This window comes from Gymnoscopelus braueri (assembly GCF_963280865.1).
Source record: "Gymnoscopelus braueri genome assembly, chromosome: 18".
In the NCBI taxonomy this organism is placed as follows: domain Eukaryota; kingdom Metazoa; phylum Chordata; class Actinopteri; order Myctophiformes; family Myctophidae; genus Gymnoscopelus; species Gymnoscopelus braueri.
The window spans coordinates 3,176,292-3,196,600 of record NC_137618.1 but is presented as its reverse complement, the minus strand read 5'-3'; the positions used below and the strand labels follow the sequence as shown (position 1 = coordinate 3,196,600).

Sequence of the window (20,309 nt, the reverse complement as noted above, 5' to 3'; positions counted from 1 at the left end):
TGTGTGTGTGTGTGTGTGTGTGTGTGTGTGTGTGTGTGTGTGTGTGTGTGTGTGTTCCATGACAAGTGAACTGCAGAGATTGCCTGATAACCAAGAGAAACATCTCTTTGTATATAAACATATCTCTATAAACTTAAAGTAAATCAGTTCAACCAAACCAGTTTAGGCTCATCAAGATGACGGAGAGAAACAGTATTAAATGTTAAACACTTGTACTTAAACTGGAGCACCAATGGCATTAAGTTTAATGAGGAAACCAGCCCAGACCTAGCTCTGGTCCACAGCTTTAGAAGGAGTTCTCCTTAACGCTGTGTGACTTTCCAGACGTTCCCCACACACCCCCGGTAGAGCAGGCTGTCCAGCCTCTCGACTGTACTAACAAATAAATATACACCTTTGCTATACTCACCAAAACAAAGAGGGTTTTAAGATGTTGAAAGCCTACAGATCTATGGTCAATGGAATGTTTCTATTGACAAAGATCTGTAGGGGGCACAGTGGAGTATCTAAACATTGTTTACATCCGGTGGAATATTTTCTTTTCTGGACAAAAAGTGTATTTTAGACGTGAGGTGGAGGGCTCAGAGTGTTGCCACTAAGGAAAGAAGGCTTTCAACATCTTAAAACCGTCTTTGTTTTGGTGAGCAGCAAAAGTGTATTTTTTATTTTGACTAAAGACGAGAGGCTGCACTACCAGGAGTGTGCGGGCAACGGCTGAAAAGTCACATAGCGGTAAGGAGAACTTCTTCTAACTGGTTCTATAATATGATATAATATGTTTTAGGAGAGGACAAGTGCTGCGGATCATGCCTGGAAGCAATAGGAGCTGTACTGGGATCCCTTGTATGTGTAGGTCTGGAAGCTCTCCAACATGTTGATGTCTGACTGACTGCACAAGACCTCCTACATGATGTCTTTTTCTTTTCTACATTTTTTATCCAATGATTTTCGGAACCCATTTTTTTCACCAAGTGCCAATTGCCTAAGCTTGTAATCCTGGGCGCTACTCTCCCTCTGCCAGCCTGGGAGAGCCCGGAACTGAGCTCATGGTTCCTTCAACGCATGAGGAGTGAGCAGGCCTCTTCTTGTCACCTGACAGGGGGGAGTTTCCCCGGTAGGACGTAGCGCGTGGAAGGAACACGCTATTCCAACCAGTTCCTTTCCCCTACATCAGGCGCGCCGGCTGACCAGGGGGAGGCAGTATAGAGACCAGTGATTACTGCATGTTTTTTTTTGTGAGGGTACCTACCCCCCTAGGAGACACAGGGAGAACATGCAAACTCCACACAGAAAGGCCCTTTCGCCAACCCCACCTAGGGTATGGGCACTGATGACACGGACAGCGCCCACAGCGTTCCCGGCGGGAATCGAACCCAGGACCTTCTAGCTGTGAGGCGACATGAGGACTACACAAGGCACATGCAGGTGTCACATGGGTGGACCATCGTCATGCAGCACTCTGAAAACAGTCGGCGACATTTATTTTTTCATGGAGCCGGATTTCAGTTTTAAGAGTCGTTCAAAACGTGCTTCTTCCACCTGAGAACCATCGCAAAAATCAAGTCCTTCCTGTCAAATCTGGTGATTTAGAAAGTCACGTGTGTATTTATCACTACTGCCATCTGTGTCATTTTCAGATTTCTTTGGCTATTCAAAAAATAGCAGATCTACAAGCTCATAGCGCGGCACAAAGTGCCGCGCTATGAGCTTGTAGATCTGCTAGTCGTGAAAATGTGTGCGAATCTTTGAATATACATATTTTTTTTTTGGAGCGAACATTTGTAACTCAAATCTTTGCTTCTGGGGGGGGTCCCTGGAACAAGATATTTTACAAATGTTCACTTTAAAAAATATATATTCAAATTATTTCACGATTTTCATGACTTTTCAAAAATAGCAGATTTGAAAAGCCAAATGTTTTTTTAAATGACACATCAGATGCGTTCCGGATTGAATGGGTTAAAAAGCAAAAGGCAACGTGTGAGGGTTTTTCCCAGAACACTGTCAGTCAGGCTCTTGTGTTCCTATACTTGATGATGATGATGATGATGATGATGATGATGGGCAGATTCACAGTCAGATGGTTAGAGAAACATGATAAAAACATTTTCTGGTCATTTGAACCAGACATTGTAGTACAAATATCCTCTTCATTTTGGAAGAGGAACTATTTATCAAATTCTGTACCTCATGACCTCATAGCTGCCTCATAGCTACAGCCATGTGTGTATGACAACGCTGACTAAGATATTTATGTTATGCTACATTCAGAAACATGTAGGGGAGACCGGGCACAAAAGTAACACTTTTTGTATTTGCCTTCATAATTCACAGACTACTTGAAATATCCTAGTCATCTTTTGCTATAAGAAACATATATATGTGCCCTCATTAATAATACAATTTTTAAGCTTTCACTAATAAGGACAAGACTAAAATATTAATTTGAATGCAATGAGTCACACTGTTACAATTGCCCCCGTGACGGGGGCAGTTGTAACAGTGGTTGGGGGCAATTGTAACACTGTAAAAATAAGTCATATTAAAGAGGTGGTGCTTTTGCACTTTTTCTGTTTTTCATGTGTCTATGAGGTTGATAGAACTTCATTAAGGCCCCCGCTGGTGGTTTTATGGTGTTTCATGTCTTCTCTGACTCTGACTATTTGGAGTTTTTTCCTGGAGGCTGAAACCTTGAGAGTCAAACGTGCCAATCCAAAAACAGCAACATACTGACGTAACAATGCCCATACCCACCCACCGCACCTCCCCTCATTATCATTGTCATTTATACTACAACCTTTTGTGGGCGGAGCTGCCTCAAACACACGTGTGTGACCATGGCATGCTGTGTGACAGCTATCAAACAATTTTTTCACACTTTGCCCATTGACACGGACAAACGTGATCAATGGCTTAATTTCATTTATAAAGACAGGATTATTCCCTCAGCCCCCTCTACCAGGCTTCGGGTGTGTAGTTCCCATTTTGTTGATGACTGCTTCACCAACTTAGTGCAAGTCAATATGGGATTTGCAAACAGGAAAGTACTGAAGCCAGGTTATATTCCGACGATTTATCCTGGAGACACAGAAAGCAGCACCTCAGGAGCGTTACCGGCGGTAAATTAAAACATCCGCCAGCCCCAATAAAATGATTTAGGAGCATGAATCGGTTTGACATAGCCTTGTGTCTGTGACCTCCCCCACCGTTTAGTTGTGGGATTTAGTTCAGCGTCAATAAGATCGCTTCTGAACATCGTATGGAAAATGTAACGGTAGTCGCGGTAACCTACAGTCGTCTGTTGTTACGACGGTGTGAAGAAATTAATGGATGGGTTGAAACAACCTTTTAAACCGGGGTTTTGTGCCGGTCTGCGACTCTGCGTTGAATTCAACGTGCAGAGACAGTGCTGGTCGTGAACGCGCATCGCCGTTTAACATGGCGTAGAGTTAGATCAGGGACGAGCCTCCATGTTAATTCAACGCAGGCTGCCAACAAACTAAGGTTTAAAACGGTTGTTTGAGCCCATCGATGCGTTGTTTCACGCCGTCGGAACAACAGACATATGTAGGTTACGGCGCCTAGCTTTAGATTTTTCATACGATGTTCAGAAGGTAAAAAATTTACATTAAATCGGCAGAACATACCGACGCGGGCGGGACCAACTCGAGTCGTACAGTCTCAGCCAACGTTAGGGTCGCTAGAGCTAGTTCAGTTGGATTAGATACATAGCGTGATTGTTTGTCAATATAATAAAAAAGAGACGAATTATCTGTGCCTCTGCAAACAGAAGTGTATTATCAAGGTAGAAATGGCTCTGAATACATTATGAGAGCATCTAGTTAGACGTTTTATATGCATATGCCTACTGTAATATACTGTAGCTTATATTTCCATTTTCTAGTAAGGGGATGTATGGAAAGAATACATAGCCCATTTAAATGGGAATCTCAGGTTGAAGGAATACAAATGCATTGTAATGATAGTAAAATGTGTGCAGTGATGCTATAAATAATGTCACTGATGTAATGGATACCATAGTCATTGTAAGATAAAGTTCTACTTTGATCACAGGATATTGAACATCACCATGGCACATCTGTAAGAATGTATGACAACTGATGGTTCTGTTTAAGCCTTTTATTTATCCGTTGCACACATGAGCATTTGGGATTTGAGCAAAGAGTTGATGAGGCTTTCCGGTTATGGAGTAGTTCTTCTTCTTCCTCGTCATCTTCATCTGAACCAGATTCAGGTTCAAACATATATATGCCTGTATTTGTCCAATTTGACCTCCCTCTGCCATTTTGTAAACAAATGGGCAGAACCATGGGCAGTCCTTTAGTGATAAGGGGGAAGGACTAGGACAGGTGGGTGGTCTTATAGGAGGAGGCGGAGGGACTGGATTAGATGGGTGGTGCTAAGTGAAACCAGGTATACTTAATGAACTGGTGGGTGTGTCTACATAAAAACAACATTTTAACACTTACTGTACACTTTTTTTTTTTTTGAAAAAAATCCTTTCATAATAATAATACCTTATGATCAGGTTTTAGGGTTGAAAAATATCATGGCACTCCATCTTTAACATACTTCATCTCAAATAAAAACACATCACTAAGTAATATGTATTTTTTATAATTAACATTTTTTACTTACAAATGTTTTATATACATAATTACAATTATTTTGTATTTTCATTCAAATTATTTTATTTTTCAATTAAGTTTTTTCAAATGTCTATTTTTTATTTAAATGTATTTTTACTTTGAATTGTAGTGACATTTAGTGAAATATTTTAATTTACTAACATAAAAGTATGTAATCCCAGACAAAAAAATCTGCTTTCATTGAAAACACATTGTTACAATTGACCCCGGTGACTGTGTTACAATTGCCCCCGATGGGGCAACCATGATAAAATCCCATATTCTAGCTAGAAACACCTATACTAGCATAGGCTGCTGACGTTAATTTGTGACCAATAACATAGAGATGCAATTCATCTAAGTTTAAATTAGCTGACGTCTTATCTTTAGACAGCAGAAGGAAAATACCGTACACTAAAAAATGTACGTTTACACCTCAAAATCAGTTTTTTGTTGAAAACTTCTGCTGAGATGAAATGATCATTCATAGGCAGAGAGAGGACCCTACTGAGCATGTGCACAAGAAGTCTCACCCCTCTAGCGTATTTCTGATTAGAATTATTGAGTGTGTTACGTTTGCCCCCTGTTACTTTTGACCCCAGTCTCCCCCTGCTGTACGTTGATTATTCAGTTTTGTGTGTGATTAATCGGAGAGAAATTCCCTTTCTCATCGGTTGGCTCACGTTTCATTAAAAACATTTGATGTACTGTAAAATGACTGCATTATCAGTGGTTAATCATATTGTGTGTTAATACTGCACAGGGTCTATTAGTATGGAGACACATTGATGACATTTATCTTGGGATTTTATTGTTTGATCAATGAGAATGTAGACTAGACACCACAAAACATGCACTGCCTCAGACTTAAGACATTTACTTAAGACACATTGCATTATAACATAATGCAATGCAATGTACTAGATGTGTTTGATCAGTGACCTATGGTAGTGAGGGAAATATGTAACAAAAAAAGGCTCAGTTGTTCACTTCCGGCAGAAAGTGTGAAAATTTGCATATGGCATGTTTGAAGTATGCCGATTTCAAATTTTGCCGGATCCAAGCACTTTTCCCATGGGATCTGGTCGTAAAATGAAAATTAAAGATGGCCGCCAACGTTTTTGGTTCAATTAGGTTTTGTATTCCAATCTTTGACACCTCATCACTTTTGAATGTGAAACAAGTTTGTTTTGATGAAATCCAAATTGTAATGCAGCAATACTTTGACATTTTCAGTTTCTGTAGATTAATTTAGCAGATTACTTTTTTTTATTTTATGGCAAATTTGATTGAAACCAGTGTTACTCCAAAGTGCTTCATCTGAGCCTCATGATGTTGGTGTCTCTACCTATGTTTTCAGGGGTATTCTTTCACATGAGATCATATTACTGGGTTCACACTTATTTAATATTTTTGTAGCAACAGTGAAAACTCATTCTTCAAAAATAGCATATTAGATGGTTGACAGTGCATGTAACGGACCTTCAGGAACTTCCAAATGATTCCCCAGATACCCATCGTGAATTTGTCAAGGGGAACTTTGTCATTGCACAAGTTCTCTGCTTTGGCACACGATCAGATGCATGAACAGCAGAACGCTATTGTGAAAGGTGATGGCGGAATTGTTGTAATTACTGAGAACTAGACCATACCCGGTGAAGGTTATTGCACGTCCTGTAGCGCGGTCCCCCCGCGGGTCACCCCGCGGCTCCCCCCGCGGCACCCCCCGCGGTCACCCCTCCCCACGGGCAACCCCCCCCCACGGGCAACCCCCCACACACCCCCCCGTCACGGAACCCCCCGGGTCCCGTCGCAAACACACACACACACACACACGCAACGTTTAGCGCGAGTCGTCTCGTGCGCGCACACGCACACACAGAGCCAGCGTGTGCGCACACACACGGGCACATGCGACGCATGCGCAGTTCCGTACTGTACTTTACTGTACGTACTGTACGGTACGGTACGGTACGGTACGGTACGGTACGGTACGGTACGGTACTGTACTGTACGGTCTGTACGGTACGGTACGGTACGGTACGGTACGGTACGGTACGGTACTGTACTGTACTGTACTGTACGGTCTGTACTGTACTGTACTGTACTGTACTGTACTGTACTGTACTGTACTGTACGGTCTGTACTGTACTCTACTCTACTCTACTCTACTGTACTGTACTGTACTGTACTGTACTGTACTGTACTGTACTGTACTGTACGGTACTGTACTGTACGGTACTGTACGGTACTGTACTGTACTGTACTGTACGGTCTGTACTGTACTGTACTGTACTCTACTGTACTCTACCGTACTGTACGTACTGTACTGTACCGTACCGTACCGTACGTACCGTAGACGTTCCTTGCAACACCGGTGCTTGTTTCTCGCACATGATTTGGCAACGCGCAAAACGAAAGCGAAACCTAACTGCAGCATGCAAACCGAAAGCGAAACCTAACTGCCAGACCACAGACCACGACCCAAGACAGACAGAGACCACAGACCACGACCCAAGACAGAGGTTACTCAAATTATAGGAAGATGAGGGGGCTCTTCGCCGGTGGTTGGTGGCTGGTCCCGAAATAGCCAGGATCCTAAATGAGTTTGAAGACCAGTTTCAGGGACGGAGGAAAACTGATGTCCGCCACCACGAGCAATCCAGAAAGCCTTTGCATCAGATCTCAATAATGCAATCAGTACGTTCGAAAAGCTGGGGAATCGATTCTCAGAAGACAGTAACGACTTGTATGTGCTTGACACCAAAGTCATCATGCCTGATGAAGTGGTAGCCACAGTGCGATCTGTGGAGGACATTGGCAAAACACAATTTGATGGATTTGTAGAGAAGCGAATCAAGGATCCTTCTATCAATTTCTATGATAACATTGCAAAGAACAATCTACCTCTGGGGGTACTCTGAAGAAAGTGAACGAGGCACGCAAGCAGCTATTTGCTCATGGAAATCGCAAAGTGGAAAATATTCCACCCACAAAGGAGGCACTTCGTCAACATGTGAAGAGAGCAGTATTTCAAGCTGGTCACATCTGGGGACAGTCCCAAATTGCCAACCCAGAGATTCCTTCACCTGTAGATTGGGGATGGGTGAAAAGTTAGGACGATGGCTGGTGTCCATTTTGGACGGTGATGGCAGAGGTGGCGTCTAAAGGGTGTCGAGAGCTGATCAAATGCATGTGTAAAAAACGGTGTGCTGGAAAATGCAAATGTTTTGCGGCTAATCTACCATGCACAGAACTGTGTTTCTGTTCAGGACAATGCTTCCAAGAAGAACAGAGTAGGACAGATTAAATAAACAAGTTAATGAGAAATAAATGTATTGTCCCACAAGTGGAAAAGCTCTACGTCCTCCCGGTGGGGGCTCCTCACTGGCAGGTGAGTCAGTAGAATACAACAGCAGTGACAACACACTGTGTGTGGGGAGGAATCAATTGGCATAATGATATATATAACAATTCGATAAAAGGGTGTACCAAACTTTTCTCAGTTGATTCTTATGTGTTTTTTCCCGTAGAATCCATTTCTGCCATGTACATTTTTGTATTGTGCATAATTAATTAGATAATTAGCATATTTGCAGCAAATATGCTATTTATCTAATTAATAAGTCAGACGCTTTGGTCTGACTTCTTGGATCCGGCAATTTTTGAATTCAGCGCCCAAAAATACCCCTAGGTGCAAAATTTCACACTTTCTGCCGGAAGTGAACAACTTTTTCACATATTTCTCCCACTATGGTGTGGTGCATATCAGATAAGATAAGATACCGTCTAAATGTATTAATTTATTAATTAAAAGTTGATACGGCATTGATGTGGATTGTTTTATGCAATTAATCTTTTTATAAGGCCAAAGTACACCAGAGTGATACAGTACAGTACAGCTATAAATATATATATATATATACTGTTGTGAAGACAAGTACCTTATTGTAGTAAGGTAGGCTACTGTCTACCAAATTCATGCAGCTTTAACATAATTCAGCACCATGTGTTTCACGTTTCAATTCAATTGTACAATGTGCGGCCCTTCACTCACTTTATCGAAGTCAGTATGGCCCCCTGGAAATAAATCTTGCCCACCCCTGGTGTAAAGTAACCAAGTAGTACATTTACTCAAGTACTGCGCAAGATATTTTTTTACTTTACTGGAGTATTTCAAATTTTCTGTACTTTTACTTCTACTCCACTACATCTCAGAGGCAAATATTAAAACTTTTACTCCACTACAATTTTTTGAAAACTTTAGTAACTATTTACTTTGTAGATTTCGATTATTATCACAACACATACATTACCCACTTCAGCCCTATATACATTTCGGCCATTTGAAAATAGCCGATCTACAAGCTCACAATGCGTCGCATCGCGACGCATTGTGAGCTTGTAGATCTGCTATTTTCAAAAGATTTTTAAACATTTGTAAACTTGAAATAGGACATTCTGCCTAATGAGTTTTTATTATTTTATTCAATTATATTCTGAATTCCGGACTTTTACTTGTAACAGAGTACTTCTATATTGCAGTATTGATACTTTTACTTAAGTTAAAAATGTTAGTACTTTTTTCCACCACTGCAAGTGACAGCGTTCTGTGAAAACAGGAGAAGAGGAATGTCATGGCATCTGCTGATAAGGAGCTGTTTGCTGCCAAGGCAAAGGAGGGCAGAACTGGACCAACGAGTAAAAGATTAGTTTGACAGTTGAACAGAAAGTGTCCAATGAAAATACAGCCATAGCCCTCCATCCATCCACAGCCTGGGGGTCCCTGGGGGGTCCGCAGTCACCCCAAGACCTCCAACCTGAAGGTTTTCTTTTTACCTCTGTTCAACGTTAAGGCCTTTAAATCAAACTTATAGTTGTGACACTGCATTCCTTTCAATCCTGTGTGTCTGTCATTCCTTATCTAATCTCTCATCATGTAGAACTACAGTACGTCTGTTTAGACCCGGGCGTTCCTCGTTCCTCTGTTCCATCGCCCTACCTTGTGTCACATGGTCTAATAGTTTCTCATCAAGATAGAACTCCTGTTTCAACCTCAACCTTCCTGCAGGAAGTGTACGCCCGGCGCCCCGCCCCTTTTCTCAGAGCAGGTCAGCGGAGCATTAACCCATTAAGGGCACGTTCACACCGCACTTTTATTTTACCTCTGGGGCGGAATCTGCCAATGCTTTGTCAATGTAAATGCGTGGATCTGCCAGAAAGATGCGCAAGATCATGAATCCTCACGTTTGCATTGACAAAGCGTTGGCAGATTCCGCCCCAGAGGTCAAATAAAAGTGTGTTGTGACCATGCCTTAAGACTGGGAAAGCATCTGTCATTGTAGATTTTAACCACTTATAACCATTACCTTATACTTGGGCTATTCAAAAATAGCAGATCTACAAGCTTGTAGGTCTGTTATTTTTAGAAAAATCTTGTAAATGTGTGCAAATCTTTGAATACGTATATACATTTTTAACTTGTTTAAATCTTTGCTTCTGGGGGGTCCCTGGAACTAAATATTTTGAGATGGGGGTTCGCGGCCAAATACATATCATTCTGGGGTCTGTTGACAGGAAAAGGGTTTGAGAACTACTGATATATATAGCAACACCTAGAAGTATCTAGGTGTCTATATCTACGTCCAAACAGCCCCAAAGAGAGTGTGTGTGTGTGTGTGTGTGTGTGTGTGTGTGTGTGTGTGTGTGTGTGTGTGTGTGTGTGTGTGTGTGTGTGTGTGTGTGTGTGTGTGTGTGTGTGTGTGTGTGTGTGCGCGTGTGTGCGCTGAGCTTTTAAAAATAAAACCCAAGTATTATAAAATCTAAGGATTCTAGGATATGTGTAATGCCCACTAAAGTTTGATCACATTAGTGTGATTGTTTTATTTGTCACAGTGTTTTGAGGAGTGTTTGTATTTTAATTTACATTTCAAACTCAGGTTGTGTCATTTATGTTTTCACCAAAATCAATAATAACTTTGGTCAATAGGTGGCAGTGCAAGACCATGGTATTAACCTGTTTTGCCTCCTGAGATAGTCTGATGGTTCTTCTCATAACTGAGAGAAGACTCGGTGGACACAGACCACGTTTCACTGTCTCTATTCTTCATAACCACTTTAACCTGTTTTCACACAAATTGATCATGGGAATGGCTTGGCACCTCTTTGAGTATTTCCAATTTCCAAATATTTCAATTAAATTCAAACTTTATTCCAGACACACAGGGGGTCGTGTACATAAATAAAAACATCACACAATAAATAAAAACATCACACAAATATTTGTACTTCTACTCTACTACATCTCAGAGGCAAATATTGTACTTTTTTTTACTCCACTACAATTATTTGAAACCTTTAGTTATAGCTACTTTGTAGATTTTGATTATTATTATTATTAAAGATACAGTACATTAACCACTTCAGCCCTATATACATTTCGGCCATTTGAAATTAGCCGATCTACAAGCTCACGCATTGTGAGCTTGTAGATCTGCTATTTTCAAAAGGTATTCATTGGAAAACTTGAAATGGGACATTCTGTATAATGAGTACTTATACTTTTGGTACTTTAAGTACATTTTGATGTGAATACTTTTGTACTTTTACTCAAGTACATTTTGAATTCTGGACTTTTACTTTAACGTAATAGAGTATTTCTATATTGCAGTATTGATAATACTTGATGCTTTTTACACCACTGGTGGGCGTTAGCAGGGGGTGGGCGTGGCCAGCTGGGAGGGTGAGTAGCTTCTCAAGCTCCCAAGCCAAGGGGGCGTCACCATTTAACTCAAACGCAAAACCATTACCGTGCTCGCGGCCTCGACGCCCGGAATTAACATACATAGTTTCACCAAAGCGGCGAGAGAACAATAGCCCACCCTGGCCGTAATTAGCAGTAGTGTCACCATGTTTGGCCTGATTTGCTCTTCACAGCATGAATACAGGGCCCAGGTACCAACAACTTTCACCATTCACCTGAAAACTGAGGACTGAGAAGACTGATACAAGACCGAAACACTGCTAAGTGAGCATTTTTCAGCCCAAGGACCCCTGAGCTGAGAGAGATGAAGCAGGGGCCCCCACTACATATCTTATACAATTGCGCTATAGATAAATGTTTTTCATAGATAGCACACATCAGTGTTGTGTGAATTGATGGGGGATTGTGGCCAGAAAAGTATTAGCACCATTGGTCTTCTAGAATAGATCATAAAATGGAACATGTTAGGTGACTTTTTCTTTTGACCTCCTCCTCCTCAAAAGAAAGCAGACACCCCTAATTATGCACACTGATGAAGGCTGGATAGCCTAAACATTAACATTTGTTCATTTTAGAGACATGTATGAAATACATTTAAAAAAAGATAACTCACTCTTGCCACTCTGAGAGGAACCCATTACCTTTTTTTAAATGGTCAACTCCTGCCACTTAGTGACCAAGGATTCCAGGTGCATATTAAAAAAAAAAGTACTAATAGGCTAATCATAGGCCTACTGTATATGGCTTGTTAAAACATAAAAGAGTGTTCATGCATGGAGACAGACTTCACTGCTAAGCAAAGGAACCAGATCCTATATTGTATCTATACCCATTCAGTAATCACTGTATTAATCTGGTCATATTATATGTGTTTACCCATGGCTGGTTGAATTCAACTTCTCTATTAAAGATAACCCTTTATTATTTTCACAGGTAATACGACCTGCATGGTTAGACTAATACCTGGTTTCAAAACTTAATAAGCTGAATTTCTAGCTCAAAATACAAAAAAACACAAGACTGTGGGATTTTAGTCCAGGGCTAAGATGACCCTGGTGCTTCTCAATCTTCTTGTTTGTGTGGCTCCAGTGGAGGGGGACAAAAGTTCAGACAGTGAAAACAGCACCGGAAAGGAATCTTACTTAGAGCTGACACTATAAACCTTTCATATGAAATATAAAGTTTAATCACGAGCAGACAATGCAGAAGATTTTTACAAGCTATTCAGTATTCACAAATGTATTAACTTAATAAATGCATAAGTTAACTGATGATTCCTTAATAAGAGATTTAGCAAAGAAAGATACAGCAGGCGAGCTTTACTAATGAGAGAGGTTTAACTGTACTGTTTAACGCCATTAAACTGGAAACCTTCAATGCTACAGCATGTCCAAAATCGTGACATTTTAGTTTCATTAGTTATTCAGCCACAAGCTTTTGTTAATACTTGTCATTGGTTCAATATAAAAATCACAGACACACTGTCATTTTCAAATAAAAATAAAATAGTCTATAGTCCTAAAAAAAATGTGTTGTAATGCGATTCGTTGTGAGCTTTTAGACCAGCTGGTTGTAAATCAGCTACTTTCACAATTTTTGCGGGACACTCTTGTACCACAGAGTGCATTCATTCACATAAAAAGAAAAAAAGTTGAATTATGAAGATACAAGGTTTCTGCCTGACAGCAATAACACCCATAAATTGCATCTACTAAAGATTCATGAATCTCTGTAATCATGACCTGCATGTAGTTGGGATGTAAATGATGAAATGTTTTCTCACACAGAGGCCTTGCATGTCAGTGTGATCCACAGATTAGGGCTAATTCAGCAGCTCTCTAAGGTTTTGGTCATTCTGAAGGATCTCTATCATTATTGAACATGCCTTGTCTCCCTTTTTCAACACCATGTCGAAAATGATCCGTGCTTTTTCTTGCACAAGTTTTTCAGCTCTAACTGTATCCATTTCTTCATGCTTGATAACACCCTTATCAAAAAGCTCGTCCAACAGAGAATGCACGACGGGCTCTGAGACTCCCTCAATGAACTTCAGCCTCACAGGTGTCAGCTTTTCTTGTGCTCCTTTGACTTCCTGGGTCTTTAACATCCGATGAGTTGCACCTTGAATGAGAATGTGTTTTATTATTAATGATATAATTATATCATAATAAAGATAATTCCTACTATTCGGTGCCATTTCGGCCTAGTAACTTTCTTAAAATAAAAATGTACAGGATTAAAACAAATAATTCTAAAAGAGGGCATGTTCAGCTGTCAGAAAAACATATTATGTCCATCTTAATTCATTATTACCTAATAATTATAACCAAATTCATCACACATGAAGTGGAACAAATATCCCTCCTGTTACAGGACATATTTATCTGTTAAAAAGTGTTTTCAATGCATAATAATTATAATATTCACATTATCAGATGTTCCTTCCTTTGCCATGCTAATGTATTTCACCAAAGTAATTATAAACAATTATTATCTTATAAAGCACATGTATTAACTTATAATGTAATTTCAATCCAATGTTTTAGGATAAAATACAATTTCAATGTAATTTCACCCCAACTTTTAATTGTGTTTGTTTAACCAATCCATTCCCTGCAAATTACCAAAATAATATGCATATTATTTGTTGATTTCATTGAATTGTAATAAAAACCACCCCTGTTATTGTCCACCCTGTTATGTGTTGCACTAAAACAGGGTGGACTGATAACAGAGTGGACAAGACATAACAGTGTTGTGCCACACGTTCCTGGTCCCTCCCCTGCACGCCATATAAGGGCAAGGGCTGGGCGTCTCCCTCAGCCAGCAGCCAGCTCAGGTGTGGCTGGTCCCAATCAGCCCAGCTGCTCCACATCACCATCATCAGGAGCTGGCCAATATAAGCTGCTGAGAACCGACGCCCGGTGCTTGAATATTAACTACTGTGGTTAGTGCTGCCGGCTGTTACTAGTGTTCCTGAGTGTTCTCTAAAAGACTACTTTGTATGTTTGATGCTAACTTTGTTCTCTTTTTTTGTTCCAGGCTCCCTCCTCCTCAAACCCAGTGTCTCCCAGCTCCATCCACACTCCTCCGCCCTCTCCACCAGCGCTCCGCTTCCTTACTCCCTGGATTCCAAAAACCCTCTCACCTCCCCAGGACTTTACCTCCCACCGTAACGTTTATAATTTAATAAAATTCCGTTTACCCCTATTCCTCTCTCTGTGTCTCTGCTTTTGGGTCCCCGGCACGTTTGGCTTCTCAGCACCGGTCCAGCCTAACAAACAGGGTGGACATCAAACCAATAAGCAAACAAAAACAAATGTAATTAAATACAATTAAGTTTAGAAATGTATTATTCATTAATCTGAACAAAGAATGCAAAGATCCTTTCCATTAATAATTAATTTGACCCACTTTTTGTCCACCCTGTAACAATGTGTCCACCCTGTTATAGTGTAACATAACAGGGTGCACAATAACAGGGGGACATTTTATGCTAAAGATGGCCATTACTCCTCATGTAATGAAGGATATGGTAGCACATTGTGAACACTGAGTAAGAATTTGTATATATTTATCAACCATATTTTCAGAATTATGAAAATGTGTGTGTGCACTACCTTGTAATGTCTGGATGACCTTGTCCTGTTCATTCTGTCGTCTCTCTGTTTCATTCTGTCTTCTGTCTGATTCCTCCTGTTTACCTCTGAGCTCTTTCATTTCTTTCTCCAGTGCCTGCAGTTTCCTATCCACTTGTATAGGCCTATAATGTAAGCCTATAAAGATACAGCATACACAGTTTCGTTTACAAAAGTAGATGAACCACAGACATTTTAACATCGTCAATGAATATATTCTTCTCTCTATCTCTTTGACTGTAAAATTATTTGTAACTATCTTCAGAGATTTTGACCTGCCCATTGGTGTGCCTTGGTCACAAACATTTAAAAAACCTCAACGTATTAATGTATCTTTTTGAAACTTTGAAAGTGTACAATTGCATCCAAATGGACCCTTATGGGCAGGCAGTGGTGGAACGTTATTATTTGACAGCTTTAGTTACAAGTTACTACAGATTTAGATTATTATTGCAAAACCCTATTTTGTGCTTTGGCTATTTACGCATTACAATACATTGTGAGCTTGTAGATCTGCATTTTTGAAAAAATATAATAATAATGATGATATTAATATTAATATTAGTATTAGTATTAGTATTAATAATAATAATAATAATAATAATAATAATAATAATAATAATAATAACAATAATAATAATACACTTTTGTGCTACTTAAAAGTATCACTATTCAAAAACAAGTTCACAAAGTGCTTCACAACACAAACCACAACCAACACAATGTGAGGAAAGAAAAACAAAACAGACAAAAACAACAGAAACGATAGATGCGGAATCCAAGCTACAAACTGCAGGCGTTCTATTCGTGGAAAGTTAGCATGCTATTAATAGAACCCATTGTTCTCACACATAATAAAACAATAAATGTAATATTTGAAACATTGTTTACATTTTTTTAAACCTTCCTAACGATGATGTCACTGGTAGTGAGCATTCAAGGGACTACACCATGAATTTGAACTTTGTATTATTTTTTGTGTGTTTTTGGTCTCCCCTACCTCTCTTCTATCCCCAAAAATAACCCAGTTTGAGCACTCAGGCTTTCACAGCATATCTGGGGTTTTATGTAAATTGGTGTCAAAACAGGCCAAACTGATTTGCCCCGCAAGTGACGTCACAAGCGATACAATCCCTCCTGTTTTTCAGTTCCAACATAAAAATAATAAAATATATATATATTTTTTACTTTTTCCACACAGAACCAGGAGATAACACGCATACAAACTGGCTCAATAGCGCCACGTGCCAAATAAGGACAATGTGGTATTGCAGGTGAAAGTGCTTTATAAGCCAGAGAGAGGTTAGTTGGAATGATATGAGGCTTGATTTGGGCTCAAAGCTTTTGAAATACGTTTGAGGGACATACAATATGATATTAAATATTAAATATATATTTTTAAATGCATGACGTAGATCCTTTCATGTGAGGAGCAATTAAAGGTACATTGACAATGGGTGAAGTGGTCCTTTAAAGGATCTACAGCATGAATTTAAAAAAAATATTTGATATTTAATATCATATGGTGTATGTCCCTCAAACCTTTTTCAAAAGGTTTGAGCCTAAATCATCACTCAGATATACTCATCCCTAATTGTCTCTGGCTTATACAGCACTTTCAGCTGCAATACCAAAACGTCCTCTTGGGCAGGGGGGGGCTACTGAGCAATTCTGTCTGGCCAGCATCAATGCAATGGCAATGCAAGTGATGTCACTGATGTCACTGGGGGCCTTTGGAAGGCTTTGGGGGGCCTTACAGTGAAGTTACAGCAATTTCACTTGAAAAATGTACCATCTGTGACAGTCACACAACAACACTGTATTAAACACAACAACCATGACGACCACACAGCCCTCCATTCCAGTATTTTTCTGTTCTCTAATCTCAACCCTCACCATGTGTCCCTTTGTCCTATATTATTTATACTGTATTTTACGTAATTAAACAACATAATTGTATTCTTTTGTCAGCAAATCAATTAGATGTCATCTTACTATAGTCAATAGTATATGCAAACACCAATATTCAATGTAAAACTGTGAAAAATGTAGGTCAACAGCAACTTGAACTTGTGTGATCTTATTTCAGTAACATCAGATATCGAAAAAGTTAACTTAATTTAGACAGATAACAGACTATCCTACATGAAGAGGGGGTCTCAAACTTTTTTAGGCAGCCTGCAACCCACCTGTGGAGCTATTTTTGGCCAGACCCACCAAATATTTTGTGCATTAAAATTAGCAATACATTCTCATTAGTCATTACCATGTAAAAACATAGGTTAAATAATTTGTTAATTAATTTCTCTATGAATTTTGGTCAGTGGTCATCAATAGTATTCAATTTTTCAGTCTTCAAACATACTGTAATAATGATCAAATGAAACAGACAAGGGTGGTCAAAATCACACAAACTTTAGTGAATTGTAAACAATAAAACAGAACAATAGTGCACACACAATCACACAAACTTTAGTGAATTGTAAACAATAAAACAGAACAATAGTGCACACACAATCACACAAACTTTAGTGAATTGTAAACAATAAAACAGAACAATAGTGCACACACAATCACACAAACTTTTGTGAATTGTAAACAATAAAACAGAACAATAATCCACACACAAGCACAGCTACAGCTTCAATAACCCTACATTTAAATTGCAATATAAATAATACAAAATAAAGTGCAAAAGTATGTTATTGTACCTGGCCCCTGCTGTGATCCAAATATGGGACCCAAAATAAAATAAATAATAATAAATAATAAAAGCACTGCTTAAAAAGGTCAGCAGGTGGCGCATTTTAGCTAAATGACCCACTTACGTATGGGTTGACCCTCAGTTTTTGAACCACTGCCTTAGAAGGTCAGCTGGCGACGCATCAGTTCACTACTCTCAGCAACCTTGTCAATGATGGCATCATTGTCAAGGTCCATCAGTGTCTCCCTCTCACTCAACATCAGCAAAAATGCCTCTAGGCGGTCCTGACTCATGGACGATCTAAGTCTGTTCTTCACAAACTTTAGTGTTGAAAAGGTCCTTTCACAGGCCACTTGCGTTACAGACAGGGTCAACAAAAACTTATATCCTAGACCAATGATGGGGTAGGCATTGTTTAGCACGTTGTAGTGGGACAGGATCGCATAGCAGCATATGGGGCAGTTTTTACACGAGGAACAACTGCTCTCCACCTCCAGTTCCTCCATCTCCAGTTCCTCAGGGTCGTCAGTGTGTCTGCCCTCCTCAGATTCCTCAGTGTGTCCAGTCTGTCCACCCTCCTCATGCAGCTCAGTGTCTCTCTCTTTTCTGACTTTATAGCACCTCAAAGGTGGCTCCTTCAGTGTCTCCCACTGGTTTGCAAGGTGTATCAGTTCTGCCTGCAAGATCGCAACAGTAGCATCCTCATTAAATTTCAGCAGGCATCTACTAAGCTCCTCCAGTGCTGTTTTCTGCAGCCCTTCTTTCCTTATTAGATGGAAGTTCTTTGGATTCATGCATGCAAAGTCTGAGCAGAGCACTGCACTAGCTGCAAATCGGCGATGGATGCTCTCTTTGACGGTGTCGAGTATCACATTATGGACCTTGATTCTGAAGTTTGTCTCAGCATCTGGAAGAGGTTCATCTTGTGCCAGTTCACCTGGCATGGCTTTCTCTGGGAGGGCAGACTCAACCTCAACATCACACTCATCATGTTCCTGTAGAAGGTCATTTGCCCACTCTACAAACACTTTTGCTGCTCTCTTAACACCATCAAAGTCCCGGGAAACCTTAATCAGGACGTCTTCAGCTCCCGCCACAAAGCCCTGGGCAGTTAGTAAGTCCATACCACTGGTCTGCAGGTACTTGGAAAGAGGGGTTGTCTGCTGAAATATTCTGAGAAAGATCTGAGCTGTGAGTATGGTTTCATGTCTCAGAAGTGCCTCATAGTATCCTCTGGCTTTGGCTCTTACATGAGATTGCATTGACAGATCTTGCTCAATCTTTGTCAAGGTAATCACCAAGTCAATGTAAAGTGCACTGTCAGGATTTCCAAAACAGCCAAAAACTTTCCTCAGGGCTTCGTCTTTCGCCAACCACCGAGTTGCTCCTATGGGAGCAACCCGTCTGTGCCTCTTGTCTTCACTGACTTTCTCCCACACAAGCATCCGCTTGTAGGACTCCCGGATGAATACTGCCACATCATTTAGCAATGAGAATAGTGAAGCACTTTCCACGACGACTCCAGTAGTATCTGTCAACACCAGGTTCAGCACATGTGCGTAACACCATACGTGAACCTGTTTGGGCGATTCTCCAGTGAGCAATGCAGAAAATCCCTTGTACTGCCCCTGCATGTTAGCAGCTCCATCCGTTGAGTTACCAATACAAGTTTTGATGTCAAGTCCTACTTTGTCCAAAATGTCTTTCACCAGGGTGACAAAGTATTCGCCAGTGGATGCCTCGCAATCGACAACAGCTATCAGCCTCTCATGGACAATATCAGTGACATAACGCAGAACAATTGCACACTGGTCCTTGGTTGTTATGTCTTGGGTTGTATCAAGTTGGATCGAAAACATCCCTGCCTCCCTTACTTCACCAGCAATTAATTGCTGAATTAAGACCCTGATAATGTCGATGATTTTGTTCACCGTATCCTTTGACAGCAGAGTTAAAAGGGACCCCCTTCCCTTACCTCCAGTCTCATGCTGCGCCTTGCTCTTCTTAATGCACTCACTGACATGTTCTTGAAGGCAAACATCATACTTTGTCAGCAGCAATATCATTTCCAAAAAGTTTCCATGGTCCAAGGCCATGTTGTCAAGAGTGTATGCGGCTTCATGTTTATCACCTCTGTAGCTGAGGCCACGCTTACCAATGACCTTGACGACACTGACCACACGTTCCATCACTTGTCTTTTTTTCTTCACTTGCTCTCGGTGGAGTGACATTTGTTTCTGTGTCAGTAGGCTTCTGACATCAGCACTATTTGCTTTGAGAAAATATGCATCTGCACTTTTTCGATGGGTCTCACTTTTCTCATGTTCCTGAATTCGTTGGTGACAATGCTTCCATGCGTGCATGCCTCCTTCCCTCACAAAAGCATTTTCAATGCCACTGGCAGAAGGCTTGGCAAACATGAGACACAGTGAACAATACAATGAGTGAGATGCTTCACAGTACGTCAACCATTTTCGATTTGTGCCATCTTTGGTGTAAAAAACGTTGGGAATGGCTTTCTTGGGATTTTGTTGAGGGTGGTAACGGAAAAATAA

The 20,309-nt window shown here is 40.3% G+C and overlaps 1 protein-coding gene across 1 annotated transcript in view; it reads left to right on the top strand.

Annotated features, from left to right (window-relative positions):
* Positions 1–20,309, top strand: part of LOC308073743 (limbic system-associated membrane protein-like) — a 398,830-nt gene that overhangs the window by 186,526 nt on the left and 191,995 nt on the right. The gene's annotated exons all lie outside the window — the stretch shown is intronic.